The 22,620-nt window shown below is 43.9% G+C and overlaps 1 protein-coding gene and 1 pseudogene across 4 annotated transcripts in view; both read right to left on the reverse strand.

The window, feature by feature from the left end:
- RNF130 (ring finger protein 130) overlaps positions 1 to 22,620 on the reverse strand; it is a 128,305-nt gene that overhangs the window by 72,249 nt on the left and 33,436 nt on the right. The gene's annotated exons all lie outside the window — the stretch shown is intronic.
- On the reverse strand, positions 4,058 to 22,618 carry LOC135365327 (large ribosomal subunit protein eL43-like; annotated as a pseudogene). The gene has a single exon (XR_010412946.1). The product of XR_010412946.1 is annotated as a large ribosomal subunit protein eL43-like (transcript).

A 22,620-nucleotide genomic window follows, 5' to 3' on the forward strand; every position in this document is an offset into this window, starting at 1 on the left:
ATCAGATCAAGGTTCCCTAAAGTTTACCTTTTTTTGTTTTTAAAGATTTTATTTTTAGATGATCTCTACACCCAACGTGGGGCTCGAACTTACAATCCCGAGATCAAGAGTCGCATGCTCTACCGACTGAGCCAGCCTCGTGCTCCCTGTCCTAACGTCCACTTTTTTTAAAGATAGAAAATTTACCTGCTGTGAAATAAGAGAAAACAGATATATTGGTCTACCCGGGTTCCTGGCACAGAGCTCCTAAAACCCTTGGCGATTTCCTAAGTGATAAGAGCATTAGGAGCATCTTTTCTTCTGCTATCTGGTCTTGGATCCTGACACGGAGCTCCTAAATTCTCTGGAACTTCCTGGGTGACAGAAGTCTTTGGTTCTAATGAGATGACTCTCAGTGGGCCATGAGGAGAAGCTTGGAACTTTCAGCCCATGCCCTCCATCCTCTGGGGAGGGGAGAGGAGATAGAGACTGAGTTAATGACTGATCATGCCTATGTGATGAATTCTCCATAAAAACCCCCAAAGTGTGGGGTTTGGAGAACTTCTGGGTTGGTGAACATGTGCAGGGGCTGGGAGGGTGGCAAGCCAGAAGGCCCCTTCCCACATACCTTGCCCCATGCATCTTCAGCTGGCCATTCATCTGTATCTTTTACTATATTCCTTATATTAAACCAGGAAATGTGTTTCCTTGAGTTCTGTGAGCCAGTCTAACAAAGTTTTGAACACTATGAGGGGTTGTGGGAACCCTGATTTATAACCAGTAGGTCAGAATTACAGGTGACAGCCTGGGACTTTTGGTTGGCTTTGAAGTGGGGCAAGGAGGGGGCAGCCTTGGACTTTGGTTGGCCTTGTGGGATTGCTCCATTAACCCGTGGGATCTGATGCGAACTCCAGGCAGACAGGGTCAGAATCCAACTGAATTCTAGGACACCCAGCTGGTATGGCCGACAACTGCTTCATATAGGGGAAGCCCCACACACTGTCACAGAAGCATTCTGTGTGAATAACACAGCTGACACACACAAGAGGGTTTTTTCTTTATACCTGTTCTTGATTATGTGAAAACTACATTTATCCTCAAAGAGCAAAGGAGAATCCAACTACAATTCAATTAAAAAAAAAAAAAAAGGCTAAACAAAGTAATGGATAAGTAAAAGGTGTACCTATTAAAAAAAAAAGACCAAAGGAGAATCTTTTTTTTTTTCCCTTTTAAGTAGGCTCCACGCCCAGCATGGAGCCCAATGTGGGGCTTGAACTCACAACCCTGAGATCATGACCTGAGCTGAGACCAAGAGTCGGACGCTTAATGGACTGAGCCAGCCAGGTGTCCTGAGCAAAGGAGAATCTTAAAGGGGCTGGAGAGAGGAGCCCAAGCAGGTAGTCTCATCGGGCTAGTAGAGAGGAGGAGATTGCTAGCAGGACAGGGAAGGAGGCTAAGACACTGCTCCTCAAGTAAAGTGAAGAAGAATTACAGCAGGTTGTGAGAATTCTAGTCAAGCCACTAGGTTCTTAACCATTTCTGCCTGTCAATCACTTAGAGAATCTGAGGACAGGCGACCCCTCCTACAAGAAAAGCCCCCATTCTGCTGATCTCTGGAGAGGTTCATAGATCTCCTCACTCCCAACCCCTAAAGCTGATCTGGGCTCAGAGACCCTGATTGAAGGATGCCTCTGCACTTGACTTTTGAAGATCTGAGAAGCCCTGGCCCAGCTTCCGGGGGGTAGTAAGGCCAGAGAAGGTGTAAGCTTCAGGATAACAGTCGGGTTAGGTCAACTAGTGACTGGTAAGAGGTAAAGACTTATTAGACTATAATGATGTAAACACTCCAGGAGAGATGACAGATATTTGGCCCAGGCACCACCACCAACCCAAAGCCTAAGCCCTTGGCCAACACTGCTAATTAATCACGGATACAGCCTCAGAATCCCATGTATTTCAACATGCTCAGCAGCCAGGATTAATTTATCAGAGATGACAAGTCAGTAAAAATCAGTGCGATCCCTGCTTTCACCTATTTTCTTAAAACCTTCTCCACTTCTGTTCTTTAATGTGAATCTATGTTTCTACTGTTTGAGTTTGGCTACTTTATTAAAACAATTCTATTCTCTGCCCCCCTCCCGCCTTTAAAAAAAAAATTCCTTCTCCCTTGGAGAATTTTCAAACCCCAGGAGTTTCAAATCATGACGTTTCCTCCTGTAATACTTCAGCACTCTCTCCTAAGAACAAGGACACGATTCATTTATCGCCTTTCAAGAAACTGAACTCTGATACAGGACTGTTCTGACCGAATTCTGCAACTCCCCCTCATTTGTTCATTCCTCCCCATCGGGCGCACCTGCTGACCAACACAGCCCCCCTGGCTTTCACAGGGATTTGTGCTCCAGATGCGGGAGTCCTCTCCCAGCTTCCAGCATGCAACAGGTGGGCAAACCCCAGGGAGCTTCTGTACTCTCTCATCAAGCTGCATGGATCAGGGGCGCCCGCCATGCCTGTGCCTCAGTGAGTCTGCTTGCAAATGGCCTGAGGCCCTCTCCCCACTGTCCCTTCCATGGGCCTCGGTCCTTCTCAGATGTTTATCTGTAACACTCGCGCTTCTTCAAACCCAGTCCTCAGTCTCCTCTGCTTTGACCCCCTTTGAAAGAACTCAAGGGGGAGGAAAAAAAAAAGATATGCTACGTTCTTTTAGGAAATGAATACAGCTTTAGTTCTACAGATCTACAGATGTAGACGACAGGTTATATCAATTATAGACATCCTGCTGAGATCTGCCAGTGTTTTTCCAAAGCCTGATTTGTCACGTCACTCTGTCCAAAGCCTCTGATACTTGCCGCAACACGGATGGGCCCAGAGGGTATTATGCTAAGTGAAATAAGTCAGACTGAGAAAGACAAATGCCGTATGATTTCACTCATATGTGGAACCTAAAAAACAAAACAAATGAGCAACCAACAAAAACCAGACTCTTAAATAGAGGGGGTGGGGGATGGGCGAGGTAGGTGAAGGGGATTGAGAGGTACAAGCTCGCGGTGGTAAGATGAGTCACAGAGATGAGAAGTGCGGCATAGGGAATACAGAACTCTGTACGGGGACAGATGACGACCACCCCTGTGGTGAGCACCGAGTCATGTACAGAATCGTCGGACCCCTATGTTGTACACCCAAAACTCAGATCACACTGTGTGTCAACCATACTTCAACAAAAATTAAAGAAAAAAAAAAAAAAAGAAAAAGCCTTTATCCCTTATGTCAACTAAATAAAGTTCAAACTCCTTAACCTGACATTCAAAGCATTTTGGGAGCCAAATGGGCTCAATGGTGTGTGACAGCAGACACTCCAGTACCCAAATGATGCTGCTGATCACAGTGACTGAAACGGTGGCTCATACAGTCCAAGCAGAATGGAGGCATCACGCCCAGAGGAGGAGAACCGGAAGAAAACGGAGCGAGGGGGCTCAAGGACCGGGAAGCTTCAGCAAAACCAAAGGTCAGGAGGAGAGGAGAGAAAGGGAAGAAGCATCGGTCAGAGAACAGGACACCAGACTTGAGACCAGAGACGTACCAGTTCTGGGAGACACTGAGGATGGGTTTTAGGTCAGGTGTGCACTTTCCCCGTGGACACGGAGGCTGGCCGGGACGATGGCGTGGGTAAGCCAGCCAGGAGTCAAGGCCTCTGAGGAGCGTGGGGAAGCAAGTGTGTGGAGCACAAGAGTGAAGGGTCAAGTTCCGTCACTGAATCAAGAAAACACCGGCACCATGGCATCTGGGTGGTGCCCACGGTTGCACAACACTGATTAGCTTGAACCTGACTCTCCGGCCACGAGGCTGACATTCAGGAGCTCAATTGTGAGCCACCGAGGGACTCCAAAGTCACGTGATTAATTCCAGACGATACTCCACTCTCAACAAGAACCAGGGTCTACTAAACCCTCGTTCCTTCAGTCTCAGACCAAGTAGAGCAAAGGGGCTCAATACCCAGAGCTCAAACGTCAGTTTCTGTTCTCATACCATCTCCTGAGTGTAGGCACTCATCATATGATCTGTTTTTTCCACGTCAAAAAAGAAAAGACGGCAGGAGCAAAGGCCCGCACAAAAGAGAAAGCCACTTTCTTCCTTCATCTAGAGGCAGAAATGAAGGGAGGGGGTAACTGGGGAGACAATCATCAGTCAGCAGAGGTCAGAGAATCTTTTAGTTAAGAGAGTTCTTAGGGGTCATCTTCAACACAATACAAGTAACTCCCGACCGGCTGAGGTAGCTAGCTCTATCCACAGGCAGTTTTAAGTATTAGAAAGGTCTTCCTTATAATTAAAATCTTGATTCCTAAATGCCCATTCATGGCTCTTGGTTCTCTTTGCTCGAAAAGCACCACCAAGCAAATAAACTGTATTTCATGTATCAATGGTGTAAAATACCATCAACTGTCAGGTGCATCATTACTGTTACGTATCAAGAAGGAAAAATCCTGCCAATAAACTGTAAGATGTCACCAAATATAACAAACACCCCAACCTCAAGCTGAACGTCCCAGAATGGAGGGAAATTCCTCTCCCATGCAGCAGTCCTTCATTCGGATAGTCCAAGGCCTCTTCTCTGGGACTCCACCTCGGGCTTTTCTCCACACTAACTCCTCCTAGAGCCCCAGATTATTCATTTACAAATATTTTTCAAGACTCTAACACAGAAGAGCTGGAAGTATGGTATAAAAACCTCTTTCCCCCCAAATCATTCAAGAGGAAGTTACTGGCACGATGTGTCATCCCCTCCAAACATTCAGTGTGTCTTCTACAAACAAAAACCATTTATAAACAGAGCACAACCACGCAAACTGGGAAGTGCGTGCTGACATTACTGCTGCCTAATCTCAGAGTCCATTCAAGCGTCCCCAGTTTCCCAACGTCCTAGAGCAGATCGGGATCAGAGCCGCACGAACTGCATTCAGCCGTCACATCTCGTTGCTCTCTGTCAGCCTGGAACAGTCTCTCAGATGCCCCCCGATGTCCCTGACCTCGACACTTGGGAAGATGACATACAGCCCCTCTGTCTGGACGGAGCCGGTGTGTCCGCAGGGCTAGACTCAGGTCATGCACTCCTGGCAGCAACACCAGAAGAAGTGAGGCTGTGCTCTCTTCGGCACGTGCTAGCAGGTGGTGCACAGTGAGGACACAGCCCAATACAGTGGAAGTTCACCCTGATTGAGTGGTTTCCCAAAGGGCTGCTCTCCAGGCATTTCCACTGAGAAGTCACTCTTTCCCCTCTTTGTAACTCCTAAGTATTCTGTGCGGAGGTACTTTGAGACTCGGTAAATACTCCACTCCTCATCAAGATTTCAATACACTTTTACTTTTTAGATTAGTATGAACTCGGGGCGCCTGGGTGGCTCAGTGAGGTGAGCGTCTGCCTTCAGCTCAGGTCATGATCCCAGGGTCCCAAATCAGGCTCTGCTTCTCCCTCTCCCTTTGCCCCTCCCCTCTGCTTATGTGCTCGCTTTCTCTCTCTCTTAAATAAAATCTTATATAAAAAAAAGATTAGTATGAACTCATGTTCCTATATTATTTAATGGGCTAATAAAATCATTACTGTCATTATTCATTTTCATGCTTAAATTCCAAATGGTAAAACACTGTTCACAGATCTTTTCCATCCTGTTCACTTGTGGACAGCAGTTTTTCAATGTTTTTATTAAAATAAAATGTGGGGGTGCCTGGGTAGCTCAGTCGTTAAGCGTCTGCCTTCGGCTCAGGTCATGATCCCAGGGTCCTGGGGTCGAGCCCCGCATCGGGCTCCCTGCTTAGCGGGGAGTCTGCTTCTCCCTCTCCCTCTGCCACAACTTGTGCTCTAATAAATAAAATCTTAAAAAAACAAAACAACAAAATAGATACAATAGGGATGCCTGGGTGGCTCAGTCGTTAAGTGTCTGCCTTTGGCTCAGGTCGTGATCCCAGGGTCCTGGGATCGAGCCCCGCATCGGGTTCCCTGCTCGGCGGGAAGCCTGCTTCTCCCTCTCCCATTCCCCCTGCTTCTGTTCCCTCTCTTGCTGTGTCTCTGTCAAATAAATAAAATCCAAAAATATTAAAAAATAAATAAAATGCTAAAAATGAATACAACACATCCATTATCAAGAGCAGTAGGAGGCTAACCTCTTCCCACATCTGAATATTATGTCCCAAGGATACGGCCCAAGCTTTCAATATGTATTTTGGGAGCCATGGCACACGCTAGGGCATGTAGGGATTACAGGATAGAAGGTTCCCACGGATTCTCTGCTGGACCTGTTACTTAACCCAAGTCTCCACAAACTCTTGTTACTAAGTTTTTGAACGCATTTGCAGGTTAACTTAATGAATACCTTCTTTCTGTTGTTTCGTGTATTCCAAGATCCACCTAGTTTCATGTCATTTTCAAGTTAAGATACTTACATTTGTATTTTCTTACAAAATGTTTTGTTGTTGTTACATAAATGAACCCATTTATTATAGGCTAGCTATGTTTCAAATGGTGGAGCTTCTGCTGGCCTTTCCACTCCTTCAGTCGTCTGATGGCCGACTTCACTGTGACGGCAGAAGCAGTGCTGTAGGTCCAGGCGCCTCCAGTGACGGTTTTCATGCAGGAGCCACGGTGCCAGATCCCCACCGCTCATCTTTTCATCTTGTTTTGCCACAGAAGGAGCGAGTTTCCTTGGCGTGCTGGCTCATTCCAATCTTCTTCACCATTTTCCTGAGGGAGGCACCCTAACGGGTCCTGTATTTACCCACGATTCCGACCTTCTTGGTGCGTTTAGCCATGTCGCCGCGAACTAGGTCTGAGCCCAGAGAGGAAGACTGCTCTTACAAATTTTTGATAGAAGCATTTTATTTTATTTATTTATTTATTTATAAAAAAGATTTTATTTATTATAAAAGAGAGAGAGAATGAGAGACAGAGAGCATGAGAGGGAGAAGCAGACTCCTTGCCGAGCAGGGAGCCCGATGCAGGACTCGATCCTGGGACTCCAGGATCATGACCTGAGCCGAAGGCAGTCGCTTAACCAACTGAGCCACCCAGGTGCCCCGACAGAAGCATTTTAAATGGGAGGAGAGAGAAAGGTTAAGTACTGAGGCATTCCACCCAGAAAAGATACGCACCAAGCACCAGCACTCTAAAAGCCTGCAGACTGTTATTTATGTTTAAGAATCTGTAAGTCCGAGAGCGCTCAGTGAACTCAACAAGAAAATGGATGGTGGGTGGTGGGAGCCAGGCTTCTCAGTCGGGGTGGGACTTTACAAGGGTGGAGGAGGCTAGAATGATCCATGTGGTCATGGATTGGAGCTGGAGACATGGGTACGGACTCGTTCTTAGCTCAATACAGATATGGAAGGTTACATACAGAAGTATTTACAGATACGTGTACATACAAGGGTTGGTATACATACACATTCCCTTGCTCTGTCAGCTGAGAGGGCCCAGACGCAACAAAACCACAACAGTAACGAGCACATTTAATGCCCGGAGTTGGTTTCTAATGCCCTTCTCTGATCAATGGAAACCAGGGTCCCTGGGAGAAAACAGCCGATTCTCGGGCTGGGACAGGAAGTCATACAAGATGAGCCTAGAGCACCTCAGAGCACCAGAAAGGAAGAAAGTGCTCAAAAACAAAACAAATAAAAAACCCCAATACCAATGGTAATGAGTGTATGTCTAAGGACCCGGAGCCAAGAGAAAGTGCTCCCAAGGGCCAAAGATGGAATAGTGTGAGCAACAGAAATAAGCAAAATAGCACTGTGTTCTATCACAAAGTATAAAATAACTATCCACAAGTCCATACTGATATAAATAAATGACTGAATAAATTAAGAAATGGAGAAGAAACAAATCATTCATGCAGAGTAATTCCAAGTAATACTCCCTACTCCTTACGCGTAGGCTGTGCACAGTGGCCTCCTTCTAGAGAGTACCGCATGGACAAGAGAAACAAGGAGCTTCACGGTGGAGAAGCCCGACAAACAGCCAGGTGACAGTGACCATTCATGTTGACAGTGTGGACCCTGTGATGTTCCTCTCAACGCCCCATATCCTCAGTCTAATCACGAGAACGACATCAAATCCCAGTTGAAGAACATGCTACACAATACCTGACCAGGAGTCCTCAAAACTGTCAAAACACAAGGGAAGTCTATAAAACTGTCGCAGCCAGAGACAAAGGAGACACAGGGACCCCCCCTCATGGGCTGGATCCTGGCACAGAAAATGGACATTATGTAAAAGCTAAGGAAATCTGAATAAAGCACGGACGTTGGTTAATGACTGCGTACCTGTGCTGACTGGGTTGCTAGTTATCACACAGGTACCAAACTAACGTTAAGAGGTTAACAGGGGAACCTGGGGGCATTCTTTGTACCGTCTTTGCAATTTTTCTGTAACACCGTTCTAAAAAAAATACAATTAAAAAAAAGACATTATATAAAAGAGAACATCTTTCACCAGGAAGAACAGAGGCTGGAAAACAAAGTAACAACACTTTTTAAAGTGTGGAAAGCGCTGTCAGCTCAGAACTCTGTGTCTATGTCCCTGAAAAGCAATGGCAGAAAAAAGACGTTTTCAGATAGGTGAGTGATGCGAGAACTCATGCCCAGCAGATCTGCATTGGGAGAAAGATGAAAAAGTTGGCCCAGGTCGGGCGGAAAGGACAGCAGGTGGAGGGTGGAACTAGCAGGAGTTACATAAGCCTGTCCCCTTTCCTTCATCGTTCGGCCATTCCCACGCCCCCCCCCCCGCCAAGGGACCCCTCTGCATTCCTGCTCCAAAGGCACCACAAACCTGGAAGGTGACACTGGGTCTCAGTGGGGCAGAGCCTGTCCGCAGACTCCGGGGACAGGTTGTACGTGGCTGTTCACGTGGACAGCTGTCACTGGGCTCTGCAGGCATGGGACTGGGGACGCAGCTCTCATCCAATGCGGAGGACAGTCCCACAGGACAGAGCATTCTCCTGCCTCTCCGGGGCCCCCCGCTCTGACAAACCTCAAGTGCGGAGAGTTGTGAGACCTCCCCACCAGGCCTCCCCGTCGGCCCAGGGACAGCTACCAAGGAAACCGCGTCTTCCATCCTGTCAATTACGGACCTGCTTTCGAAGCCAGTGTTCTAAACCTCGGCTGATCCTTTACGTTACTTTGGCTTCTTCCTCCCTTCTGCTGCCGGTGAGGGAAAGATAAGCACAAGGAAGGTAAAACGGCAAACCAAGTGGCGAGTTGAAGCAGGCCCCTCAGGAGACAGAGCGTGCAAGGTCAGAGTGAGACACGAAGGTGAGTGGACAGACTGTCTCAAGTCTCTGGCAGATGGATGGACTCCTCGCTTCTACTTCAATAAGGATTCAGAGACACAAAGGAAAACGTCAGAGCTTTTGGGAAGGTTTCTGAACAGAACCATCAGCAGTTATACTTTATAAGCAATTTTTATTTTTAAGAAGCTATGGCCTAAGTGTTTCTGTTTTATTTTTTTGAAGTTTTTATTTTAACTCCAGTAAACATACAGTGTTTATTAGTTTCAGGTGTACAAAATAGTGACTCAAGAATTCCATACAACACCCAGTGCTCACCATAAGCACCCTCTTTAATCTCCATCACCTGTTTCCCCACTCCCTCCCCTCTGGTGATCATCACCTTGTTCTCTATAGTTAACAGTCTGTATCTTGGTTTGTTTCCCGCCCCCCCTGCTCGTTTGTTTCTTAAATTCCACATGGTATTTGTCTTTCTCTGACTCATTTCCCTTAGCAGTATAGTCTCTAGTTTCATCCATGTTATCGATAATGGCAAGATTTCATTCTTTTTGATAGCTGAGTAATATTCCATTATACACCCCCCCCCCCCAACTACTCTTTATCCATTCACCAGTCAGTGGACACTTGGGCTGCTTCCCTATCTCGGCTGCTATAAACATAGGGTTGCATGTATCTCTCTGAGTTAGTGTTCTTATATTCTTTGGGTAAATACCCAGTAATGTGATTGCTGGATCATAAGGTAGTTCTATTTTTAACTTTTTGAGGAACCTCCATACTGTTTTCCAGAGTGGCTGCACCAGTTTGCATTCCCACCAACAGTGCAAGAGGGTTCTGCTTTCTCCACATCCTCACCAACACCTGTTGTTTTTTGTGTTTCTGACTTTAGCCATTCTGACAGGTGCGAGGTGATATCTCATTGTGGTTTTGATTTGCATTTCTCTGATGATGAGTGATGTTGAGCATCTTTTCATGTGTCTGTTGGCCATTTGGACGTCTTCTTTAGAGAAATGGCTGTTCATGTCTTCTGCCCATTTTTTAATTGGATTGTTTTTCAGGTGTTGAGTTTGATAAGTTCTTTATATATTTTAGATACTAGTTCTTTATCAGATACATGATTTGCAAGTATCTTCTCCCATTCTGTAGGTTGCCTTTTAGTTTTGTTGATTGTTTCCTTCTCTGTGCAGAAGATTTTTACTTTGATGAAGTCCCAATAGTTTGTTTTTGCTTCCCTTGCCTCAGGAGAAATATCTAGAAAAAAGTTGCTACAGCCAATGTCAAAGAGGTTACTGTCTATATCTTCTTCTAGGATTTTTATGGTTGTAGGTATCACATTTAGGCCTTTTTTAACATATTTTGAATTTATATTTGTGTGTGGTATAGGAAAGTGGTCCACTTTCTTTCTTCTGCATGTTGCTGTCCAGTTTTCCCAATGCTCTTTGTTGAAAAGACTGTCTTTTTCCCATTGGATATTCTTCTCTGCTTTGTCAAAGATTGACCACGTAGTTGTGGGTTTATTTCTGAGCTTTCTACTCTGTTCCATTAAGTGTTTCAGTTTTATATATATATTTTTTGATAATCCCGCATTTTCTAAAGATTGTATGGATCACATGGAAGATAGTAGGAGAAATATTTGCAACTCAGGCAAAAAAATACATGCGATTTAAATTCTTATTTCCTGCCACAGCAGTACATTTAAACTGTAGGCTCCATCTTTTCTGAGGCAATTAAATCCATATTCAATTAGAACAAAAAAACTTTAAACAGTAAAACAACAGTGTGACTCTTATTTATTTTCTTGATGGGTTTTTTTAGGATAAAGATACTAGATTGACACTAAGTGGCCCAAATTACTGTTATTTAAAGATATTTTGCAACATGTTTATGATTTATCTTTACTTGCTTTCATAAAGTGATTTTTTTATATTCACAAAGTGAATTTTCTATCTTGCACAAAGTGATGTTTTTCTATTTATTGCTTGACAATATAAAGCTACAGAGGTTTTCTTTTTCTTTAAGAGAATATGATGGAAAAAAGAAGGTAAAGGGTCATTCAAGTAATTCTGCTCAAGCAGCCAAAGGAACAGTAAGAAGCACCTGATACTGCAGATTGATACCAAGACTGAAAAGCAACATTACTTGGTTGCATCTTCATCAAAGATGCAAAAAAAAAATAACATTTTTTTACTAACAATGGAAAGAATGTCCACAGATAAAACTGTAAGAGATATCCAACTTGAGAACGGTTTGACACAATCTAAGACTGATAAACAGTAACAGTAAAGCCTATATAAATTTTTAAATTTTTAAAATCCAAGAAAATAAATCCTTAACTTTCAGAGAAATATACATTATTTTAAACTATCCAAGAGCTTGTAACTTCCTTTTATACTACCACACATCCGCTAACTACATTACAAAGAACTCCTCCTGCTAACTAGAGGTAAAGGAGAAAACCACAAATTGAGCTGACTTTCCCGTCAATGATGTCACGGACACTGCGCTGGGAGAGATGTCCTTCAGGCATCAGATGAAGGGCATTCAGTAGGACAAACACAGGCAAGCTCTTGGAACATCGTTCACAGAGCAAGAACACAAAATACTTATACTTAACTACCTGTAATTTTTCGGTCAGCCCTCTATGCTTAAGTGACAGGAAAGCTCAACAGAACTAAGTACCTTCACAAAATCATTTCAGTGCGGTACACACTTGTTTTGCTTGAGGCATTCTGCTGGCCACTGCAGAGAACAGAAAAACACACGCTTCCACGTACAGAAACCTGCAGCCCTTTTTCCCTCTGCCAGTCAAGTATGCAAGTAACAGCCTAACAGGAGAAGGGCAATACCGTCTAGGAGGGGCAACAAGGCGCTCTGGAGACCGCGAGGCCCAGGACTGTAATGCACCGAGGGCGTATCCAGGCCTTTGGGGTTTTTTTTTTTTGGACTCTTCCCAATTCATATTAGTTCACATCGCAATGCACAGCATAGAGAGGTGCTAATCTAAGGTTTCTCGACTAAAATGAAGGGTGGGCAGAACTGACAGGCCAGCAGGGGAGGGCCGAGACATGGATCTTTGGGTCCACTCCTTGAGATTATGAGTTATAGGTTGCGGGGGGGATATCCAGTGACTGAGGCGAGCGTCCTTGAGCCTCACGTGGACAGACGACAAGGATAGAAGGGCATCTGGGGAGGGAGAAGGCAGGAGCAGCACAGGAATGAGGCAGGACAGCAAGTGCTTCTCAGGGCAGAATTCTCTCTGGAGTACAAGCAGAGAGCTACGGCATGTCGAGGATTGCTCTGCTGAAAAGACGGGGGCCAGAGAGGCTTGAGATGATGTGGGTGCTGAGCCGGTGCTGTCTAAGCTCACCCCATTCCCCAGAGGCTATCAGGCCTCCATCTAGTGTCACTTGGCTGGCCTGAAACAGGATCTTCTTATAACCAGCGTCTCCCTGACCCTGAATGCGGACACCACTGGAATTCAGCCAGGGGGCCAGTGTTCCAGGCCCTTCCTGCTTCCAGGCTCTTCACCTGGCGGGCGGCGGAGGGAGCCCACACTGTGAGGCTTGCTTGGCCACCACACCCCCACCCAACGCTTCCTGCCGAGTTTGCTGAGCCCACACTCGGAGGCAGAGAAGCCAGGAACAACTTTCTAGCTGCTTACCAGCAGCAGCCGTCGAGGAGCAGAGCTGCTCAGCTGCCCGGTGTGGTGGCCCCACACCCACAGAGCCCCTAGCACAGCGCTGCGCCCGAGGAGGCCATCGAGTCAGGCGGCATCAGCCTCACTGGCCAAGGGCTACACCTCCCACGTCTTTCAAAACCCTAGATCCTCACCGTGACTAATAACTAGTCCCTGCCTTGGGCACACAGCGGCTGTGAGAAGGAGGCCTCGAAGTTTAATTTACTATCTCCTCATCCACCCCTTCAGCCCCTTTCCTGCCCAGTATCTAAAAGGCTTTCACGTTGCTTTCTCCCACCTCTGAGCCTTCAACCCTGAGGATTCTCCTGCTTAGAAGACTCTTCTCAACCTGTGAATTCCTGTTCAAACACCATCTCCTCAGGCAGCCCTCTCTGACTCCATGGAACTAGGTATGCTTCATAAGATCTTTTCATAATCATCATTTCTGATTCAATGTTGATTATAACTCCACGAAAGCAGGTATCGTGCAGCTATGACGTGGGCCTTGTTTACACCTGGAGACCTGACAGGAGCTCAAAAAAATACCTGGTCACAAATTAGCATATGGAACCCAAACCCCCATGCTTGTGGTCACCCCACCCAGCCTCATTTTCTACCCTCACCCTCAGACTCCTGCCCCCCAGGCAGGTCTCTGACTCACATGGTTCCCCCACGGACAGGGTCTTCTCTGGTCCCATCCTGACAACGATGTAGGGCCCAGCACAATGAAAGCCTCCTCTGCGAAGTCCTCTGATTATTCCTGCCAGCCTTCAGAGTCAGGAACTCGTTCTCTGGTAATACTGAGGCCTGCCCCGCTAAGTCAGCACTCAGTGGGTCCCAGTTATTTCACGCATGTTTGTCTCCCTTTTGGAGTAAAATGTTCCTTAAGGACATGCACTCGCATACACTTCTTCTGTAGATCCCTACAGGGTCTCTCACAGAATGCTTGCCATAGAGCACATGTAATTTAATGCCTGTTGATGAACTATTTTACGCTAAATGCATTTGAAACAATTACGTCATATGGAAAAAAGACCAGAACAACAAAGAAAAAGTGTATTTGGAAATTAAAAAAAATAAGTACTAGCTTAAAGTTAGAAAAATAAGTACATTGATTCCATAATTATAAAAGAGGTAGTGCTCATTCAAGGAACAAGAATAATAAATAACAACTATACAACTTAACAAATTCATTATCTCAATAAAGTTACAATCATCCTGTCAGGCAATTAAGCAGATGCTCTCGCGTGAGAGCCAATGGTTTAAAGACTCATTCCCCTAAAGTCCCAAGGCTAGTCATCACTGGGTCTGGGATTCCAATTCCAGCCTTGTGACTGTCAACGCCAAACTGTTTTCACTATTGCAGAGGTGCTCTATTATCCAACAGAGATTTAATTTTGTTTTTATAACTAAAAAGATGATGCAGAATCCTGTGGCAAATTACAGGTCAGTGACACTCCCTTACGTATGATTCTGAAAGATGCAGAAAGCAGAACAGAGTGGGATTGCTAAAGAAGCAGAGATCTGTGAGCCAGACAAAATACTCCATGACAATTTTCTGGGGTGATGAATATGTTAACAGGTGCACCACCACGGAGAACAGACTGAAACCAAGACAGAATTCTGCTTGGAAAACAGGAGATGATGAACAATAGCTTAGGGGTTCAAAGAGGAAAGGGCAAAAGTTCTTCTATCAAGAAACAACCCGGACCCTTTCACACCCTAAAATGAGCCTGTTTGCACATAATCCACAAATTCCCAAACAAAATGGCATTTTAATTTTTCTCTAATTAAAAGTAAAAATTAAAAGTGTATTTCAGAAATCTTTTCAATGAATGGATTTATTTCCATTGCTTCTGTTAACAATACACCCATGCTTTCATTTAAATAATCTGTGTAACTTTTCAGGTTAAATAAAATAAGCCGCACCAACCTAGAGCAGTTTGGTTTAGACAGAGACTTTGTAACTCTAAAATATTTAACCTCTGTGTTTACATCATGACTTGAGAGTCTTTCCGTCTCACACACACGGGCACTTAGCATGTCTCTACTCATTGTAAAGCAAAGTGACTGTCTTTATTTTTACATTTTTCTTGCTCACATTTTAACATCATTCTGCCCTGAATACTTAAGATGAGAACCAAAATCACAAGAGATCACCTCATGAGTACTTGCTGTAAATCTCTCAAAGTAAGAGTACTTAGGGGCAGACAACTCAAACAAAGCTTCCAGTTTAAGAATTTTTGTGCTGCTTCTGAACTTTAGCCTGCATTACACTTTTTTAAAAAAAGTAATTTCTATACCCAACGTGGGGCTCAAACTCATGGCCCCAAGATCAAGAGTCACATGCTCCACTGACTGAGCCAGTTAGGTGCCTCTGCATCACACTTTTGAACAACAGTTTAATGAAGGGTTAATTTACATGCCGTAACATTCACTTTCTGTAAGTGTAAATTCAATGATTTTGGTAAATTTACAGGGGGTGTACAACCACCACAAGCCAGTTTTAGAATGTTTTCATTACTCCCAAAAGTTCTCTTGTACCCACTGCAGGTGATCTGCATATCCAGCCCCCAGCCCGCACACCTGCTAACCTGCCTTGTGTTTCTATGAATGTGACTTCCGTAGACATTCTACATACATGAAATCATGCCACAGGCAGATGTTTCTAAATGCCAGCTTTCACCGAGCGTCAGGCTTTCGAGGTTTATCCATGTTGTTGCAGGTATCCGTAGTCAATTCCGTGTAACTGCTGAACTGTATTCTGTGGGTAGGCCATGTTTTGTTTTTCCACTCACCCACTGATGGACATTTGTGTTGTTTCCACTATTTGGACTACTGTAAATAAGGCAGTGAGTGTTCATGCACAAGTTTTTGTGTGGACATTTCATTCTTTTCATTTCTCTTAGGTAGATTCCTGGGAGGACTGCGGAGTCATATGGTAAATACGTGCCCCACTTTAAAACACCCTGCCTGGGCGCCTGGGTGGCTCAGTCGTTGAGCGTCTGCCTTCGGCTCAGGTCAGGATCCCAGGGTCCTGGGATCGAGCCCCTACATCGGGCTCCCTGCCCAGCGGGAAGCCTGCTTCTCCCTCTCCCACTCCCCCTGCTTGTGCTCCCTCTCTCGCTGTGTCTCTCCCTGTCAAATAAATAAATAAAATCTTAAAAAATAAATAAATAAATAAATAAATGAAACACCTGCCCAGCTGTTTTCCAAACTGGCTGCACTATTTCACACTCCTACCAACAATGGGCAAGGATTTCCATTTACCCACGTCCTCAATAAAACATGGTCATATCTGAATGTTTTTATTATAGTCATTCCAGTGAGTGTGAAGTAGTATCTCATTGTTTTGTTTTCTAATAACTGATGAAATATTAAGTCACTACATCCTCTGCCCATTGTAAAATTAAGTTATCTTATTACTACTGATTTTTAAGAATTCTTCATATACCAGTCATATATCGGATCTATGAGCTGGAAATATTTTCTCCCAGCTTGTGGGTTTGTCTTTTCATTTTCTTCATGGTGTCTTCTAAATAACAAGGTATTTTACTTTTGAAGACTAACACTGTTCTTGTCTTTTATGGATAGTGTCTTTGGAGTAAGAACTTTCTGTCCCAAATGACTAAGAGTCTCTCCTACAATTTCTTCTAGAGGTTTATGTAGTTATATTTCTTACATTTTTGTCTATTATCTATTGTGAAGTCATTCTTACACATCGTAAGGTAAGGGTCTTAGTTCTTTTTTGTCTTTTGCATCTGGAGAACAACTGTTCTAGCACCGCTTGTTGAAAAGACTGTCTTTTCCCCACGGAAATGTCATGGCACCTTTGCCAAAAATCAACTGAGTATAAAAGAAGGATTTATTTCTAGACTCTCAGTTCTGACCCATCAGTCTATGTGCCCATCCTTACGCCAATGTCACACCGCCCTGATTACTGAAGTTTTGAAATCAAGTAGCATGAAGTCTTCTGATGTTGTTCTTTTTCAAAATTCTTTGGGCTATCCTAGGTACTTTGATTTTAGGATTACCTTATCCATGTCTACAAAACATCTTATTTGGGAAGTTTCAGCTATTATTTCTTGAAATATTTTTTCTGCCACTTTCTCTCCTCTTCTCTGGGATGTGACAGTGTCCCACAGGCCTTTAAGGCTCTGTTCATTTTCTTCAGGTTTTTTTTTTTTTAACTTGTTCTTCAGAGCAATAATTTCTATTGCTCTATCTTCAAACTCACAGATTCTTCTGCTGTTTTGAATCCACTGTTTAAGTCCGCAAGTGATGTTTTCCATTTCCAGTATTGTACTCTTCAATTCCATGATTTCCATGTGGCTCTTTTCGATAATTTTTCTGTCCTTTATTGAGAATCTCTAAGTGTTGGCTTCTGGTACCATTCATGTTGTCATATTTTCCTTTTTAATTCTTTAAATATCATTTCCTTTAGTTCTCTGAACATACATTAATTGAGGTCTTTCTCTGCTAAATTCAGCATCTGGGAATACTCAGAAGCAGCTTCTGCCGACTTTTCTTTTATTAATTTATTTTCTAAATAGGCTCCATGCCCAGTGCAGAGCCCAAAGAGGGACTCGAACTCACGACCCTGAGATCAAGACCTGAGCTGAGATCAAGAGTCAGATGTTTAACCGACTGAGCCACCTGCCCCTGCAGACTCTTTTTCTGAGTATGAGTCACACTGTCATATTTCGTTGTATAGCTTGTCATCTTTTGCTGAAAACCAGACATTTCAGACAATAAAATGTCACAACTCTGCATTTTTTGCCCTTAAGTTTGCTGCTGTGACCTTGTTTGCCTGCTTTGTTTAGTAGCATGGCCAGGCTAGACCTGTGAGGTCTGCTTCCTCTGTCGTGTGCAGCCATCGACGATGTCCCTGCTCCGTTTCTTATTTAATATTCTTTCAAGACTAGCTGTCAGCCAGTTACTGGACATGGGTGCTCAAACATCTCTGATCAGTAAGGCTGATACCATCTGCTAATGGATCTGGGTGTAGGGAGAGAACATTGTTCAAAGCTGTGGCCACTTCCAATCCCGCCTGGGCTACTTCTGCAAGTCCCATCTGTCTCCTACCTGCATGCACACAGTCTCAAGGTCACGCAGGGGTGTAAACAGCTTCAGCTCCGAGATCACCACGGAGCATGTGGTCTCAGACAACAACACACTTGGCTGCAGCCCTGGGCTGGGAGAGACAGACCCTGGCCTTTCCCCACCCTCCTGTCCCTGAGACATCACTTCTAGAGACAACAATGTTGGGCATGGGTGTCACCCACCCTTCCGTCACTGCAGGGCAAGCCCTCCATCCTTGCCACCCACCCTGCCCCGGCAGAAACTTCATACGACACGGCTTGGGGCGTGTGGGAAGCAGCCCTGGGCCAAACACCACAGCTTCTCATTGTTCCTACCTAAAGTCTGGCAGTTGTTCAAGGCATAAATGAGCCTCAGACTGCTGTCTGCCTCTGGCTGATTTCCAGAACACTGAAGTGGTTGCTTTGTCAGTTTTGTCCAGTTTTAGAGTTGCTTTCTTTTGAGAAGAGAATCCGGTGATCTCCTCGCTTGGTCACAGCCCAGAAGTGCCACTCTTCTGTTTACTTTTTAATCCTTTACAGAGGTTTTCTTACGATTTTTACTTTGAAATCTTTCAAAGCCCAAGAATTAGAGAGAATGTAATGAACATCTATGTACTCAACCCTCAGCTTAAGAAGTGACACATGACAGACATGTCCGAACCGCCTCATTTACTTCTCTCTGATCCTAAATTCCCCTCCTCCACAAAGCCCCTTTCCAGGAAGACCCATTATTCCAAAATTTGGTATTTGTTAATCTAATACATGCTTTTGTTATTTTATTCATATATATATATATATATATATATATGCTTATATGGCAACTACTGTTTTGCATTTTTTAACTTCATTCAAATGCTATTTGTACATATTCTTCTACGACTTACTCTTTTATGCTCATTATTATGTGTCTGGGATTTAGTCATGTAAATACATGTGGCTTTAATTCATTGACCGTTAACTGCTGAATAAATACACCACAATCACTCCATTCTCCTGGGATGGACAGCTGGGTGTTTCCAGTAATTTGCTGTTACGATGCTGCCATGAATACTCTTGTGTGTTTCCCATGCACACACAAGAGTAACAAGGGCCTGGAGGATGACAGAGAGGGGCCACAAATGCTTGTGTAAGTACATGAAATCTCCCCATTGGCTCCCATACAGCTGGAGGCAGAAAGTGGGAGATCTCGTAAGAAGGGCTAACAGTGGTTGTCCTCCACGACGGGGATTCAAGGCCTTCCATAGAACCGAGGTTTAGAGTCACAAGAGGCCTTCCTAGACAGGAGGCAGCTTGTCCTATGTCACCGAGCAAGTCAGTGGAAAAATCGGGGACTGAAACCTAGGTTTCCTGTCTTCCTTGTTTCTCAAAGCAATAGCTGTGGACTAGAGGCATTAGCATCACCTGGGAATTTGTTAAAAATACAGAATCTCAGGCTGTACCCCAGATATGCTGAATTGGAATCTGCATTTTAACAAAATGCCCAGGTGCTCTGTACTGCATGCACACTGGAGTCTGGGAAGTACTCTAGAGGACGTATACAGGCATGAAATTCCTGGATCACAGTGTAGGAGTTCTTTAATGATATCACATAATGCCAAATTTCTCTCCGAAGTACTATACCAATTTAGTTTCCCAGATTACTCGGCTTTTTTATGTGTCTACTTACAACATAAAGCCATTGCTCACTGTTCTCATGTCTGCTTTGATTCCATTTGCCTCACCAAGGTTCCACTTCCTAACACTATGTCCCCAAATCTGGCCCTAAAGTTCCTCCCTTGTGCTGTTACACACTAAGCTGTGATGAAAGGGTTACATGGTCAAATGAATTTGGGAAACCACAGGTTAATCTACATAGAACAAGTTCTTAATCCTAAAGCTCTCAGAATCTCAGTATGTCTCTCAGGAGCCTCTGAAAGTAGACTACATTTCAAGCATTTTCCTAAACTTATTTTACCACTTACCTTTTTTTGGCCATGGATCATCTATGAACAGATCTGAATATATTAATGTTTTAAGGAACACAGATGGGGGGAAATCTGCGATAATTTATACAGGCTTCCCTCCTTTTTTTTTTAATTTTTAATTTTTTTTAAAGATTTTATTTATTTATTTGACATAGAGATAAAGAGACAGCACAAGTAGGCAGAGTGGCAGGCAGAGGGAGAGGGAGAAGCAGGCTTCCCGCTGAGCGGGGAGCCCGACGCGGGGCTCGATCCCAGGATCCTGGGATCATGACCTGAGCCGAAGGCAGCCGCTTAGCCGACTGAGCCACCCAGGCGCCCCGAGGCTTCCCTCCTTTTTAAAACAAAAATCATTAAAAAAAAAAAAGACATTAATTTCCTCTCTTATATTCCCCAGATCTTCTCATATCTAAAAGGCTCATTCTAGCTACTTCTTTGCAGTTTTATGTATGTAAAATAACACCACCAGGAAAGAAAAATACATTTTGCTCAGATGAATTTCTCCCTCTCCAGGTTTCTTCATGTTTCCAGTAAGAAGAAATCAGTACGGGAAGATCAGGTCCAAAATTTCAAATAGTTTCTCTTCACTCTAAAACATCCAAGAACAAATTAGCACCTGCTCTGAGACCTAGAGCAGAAAAGCCACTGTCTGATCCAGTGTTCCCACACTGATGGCCAGCTGAAATAGACTGTCCCTTAATCTCCTTATGGTCTCCCTGAAGAAATTAAAAGCTACAGGACTCCAGTGATCTCTGGATAGTGAAGATCACTCATTCTATTTTATTCCTTGTGTTTTACTATTGTTTCACTTTTTCTACAGTGAGCATGTGTTACTTTTGCAACTAGAAAAAATATAGTTTTGTTCTAAAAGGCTTAATTTGAAAGGAAGAAAACAAGTCACCTAACAATAAAATTTAAATTCATCTCATTATTCTGTCAAAATAGACACAAAAGATGACCCTCAATTAGGGTGCAGAGGCCTTTGCAAGATTAATGTCTAAAACTGAGTATGTCATTAACATTCTTCAAACATGTCATTAAACTTTAAAAGCTTTATGAACGCAGAACTTAACTTTATCTAGGTTTCAACTTTGAGAGAGGAGAGACCACTGGCAAGCCCGCTGGTCTGACTCCTGCTGTGCTCTCCCCGTCTAGAAGGGCACCATGCACGGCTGTGGTGAGGACTATGAAAACATGTATTAAAAAGCACCACATCAGGTCAGCAGGGAAACACAAAATAAAACGACTCATTCTAATGGTCACAATCTAGAACACGGACAGCAGCAAATGCTGGAGATGATGTGGAACAACAGGAACTCTCATTTATTGCTGGCAGACCCGCAAAATGGCACAGCCACTGGGGAGGATGGTTTGGCAGTTTATAAATGAAACGTGCTCCTACCATAACTCAGCAATCACGCACCCAAAGGATCTGGAAACTTACATCCACACAAAAACATGAATATTTATAGCAGCTTAATTCATAAATGCCAAAACTTGGAAGTTACCAAGATGTCCTTCAGTAAGTGAGCACATAAACTGTGGTATATCTAGAAAATGGGAGTATTATGCATCACTCAAAAGAAATGCACTATCAAGCCATGAAAAGACAAGGAGGAAACCTAAATGTGTATTACTAAGTGAACGAAGCCAGGCCACAAAAGCTAGACACTGTATGATTCCAACTACAGGACATTCTGGAAAAGGCAAAACTATGGAAACAATACAAAAACAACACCAACAAAAAAAAAACCAGTGGTTGCCAAGGGGTGGAGAAATGGGAGGGATGGGTGAAGGGATGAACAGGCAGAGCACTGAGGATCTTTAGGGCAGTGAACATACTCTGTATAATACTGTCACGGTGGGTACATATCTGTCCAAACCCAGAGAAGGTCAACAGCAGTAGTGACCCCCAGAGTAAACTAGGGACCATGGGTGATTGTAAGAGGTCACTGTAGGTTCACCAACTGTAACGAATGCAGCGCTCTGGAGGGGGACGCTGATAGTGAGGGGGGCTCTGCATGTGTGGGGCTGTCCGGGAAATCTCTGTACTTTCCACTCAACTTTGCTGGGAACATAAAACTGCTCTAAAGAATAAAGCCTATTAACCCCCACCCCCCAAAACGTCATAGTCCAGTGCCTGGCATTTATAGTAAGTGCTCAATAAATTGCAACTGTTGTTATTAAAGCAGTTTAAATTAGAGATATCCTCAAATGCTCCCACAAGAAATGAAGAAATACAGTTACTACTGAGTCCGTTTCGACATTTATCCTGATAAGATAAAAAGCATCCTCCTCGAAGAGGTCTGGGAGAGTCCATAACCTAGATGAATGATTCTCAATGGAACACGTTATTTTTCAAAGTTATTAAGTGGAATGTAGAAATGCAAAATGACTCAGGATTCGGTCACAGCCAGTTATTTAATAAGTGCAAGTTTTACAGACTCTTACCGTCATTATTTAAGAAACAAATTCCACTAAAGGAAAAAGACATGCATCTCAAGAAACAAATGGTAATACCAAAAATGAATATCAAAAAACGAATATAATCACAGAATTAGGTTGTGAATGATGTGGTTCAGTGGTGGTAGAATGCTTACCTACAAAGCACTAATTTCTAGAAGGAAAAACAAAATTTACAAGCCCCCCTTGTTTTG

The sequence above is a fragment of the Mirounga angustirostris genome, unplaced genomic scaffold, assembly GCF_029215605.1.
Source record: "Mirounga angustirostris isolate CCGP_5_RB_7025 unplaced genomic scaffold, mMirAng1.0.hap1 SCAF_7, whole genome shotgun sequence".
Lineage (NCBI taxonomy): Eukaryota > Metazoa > Chordata > Mammalia > Carnivora > Phocidae > Mirounga > Mirounga angustirostris.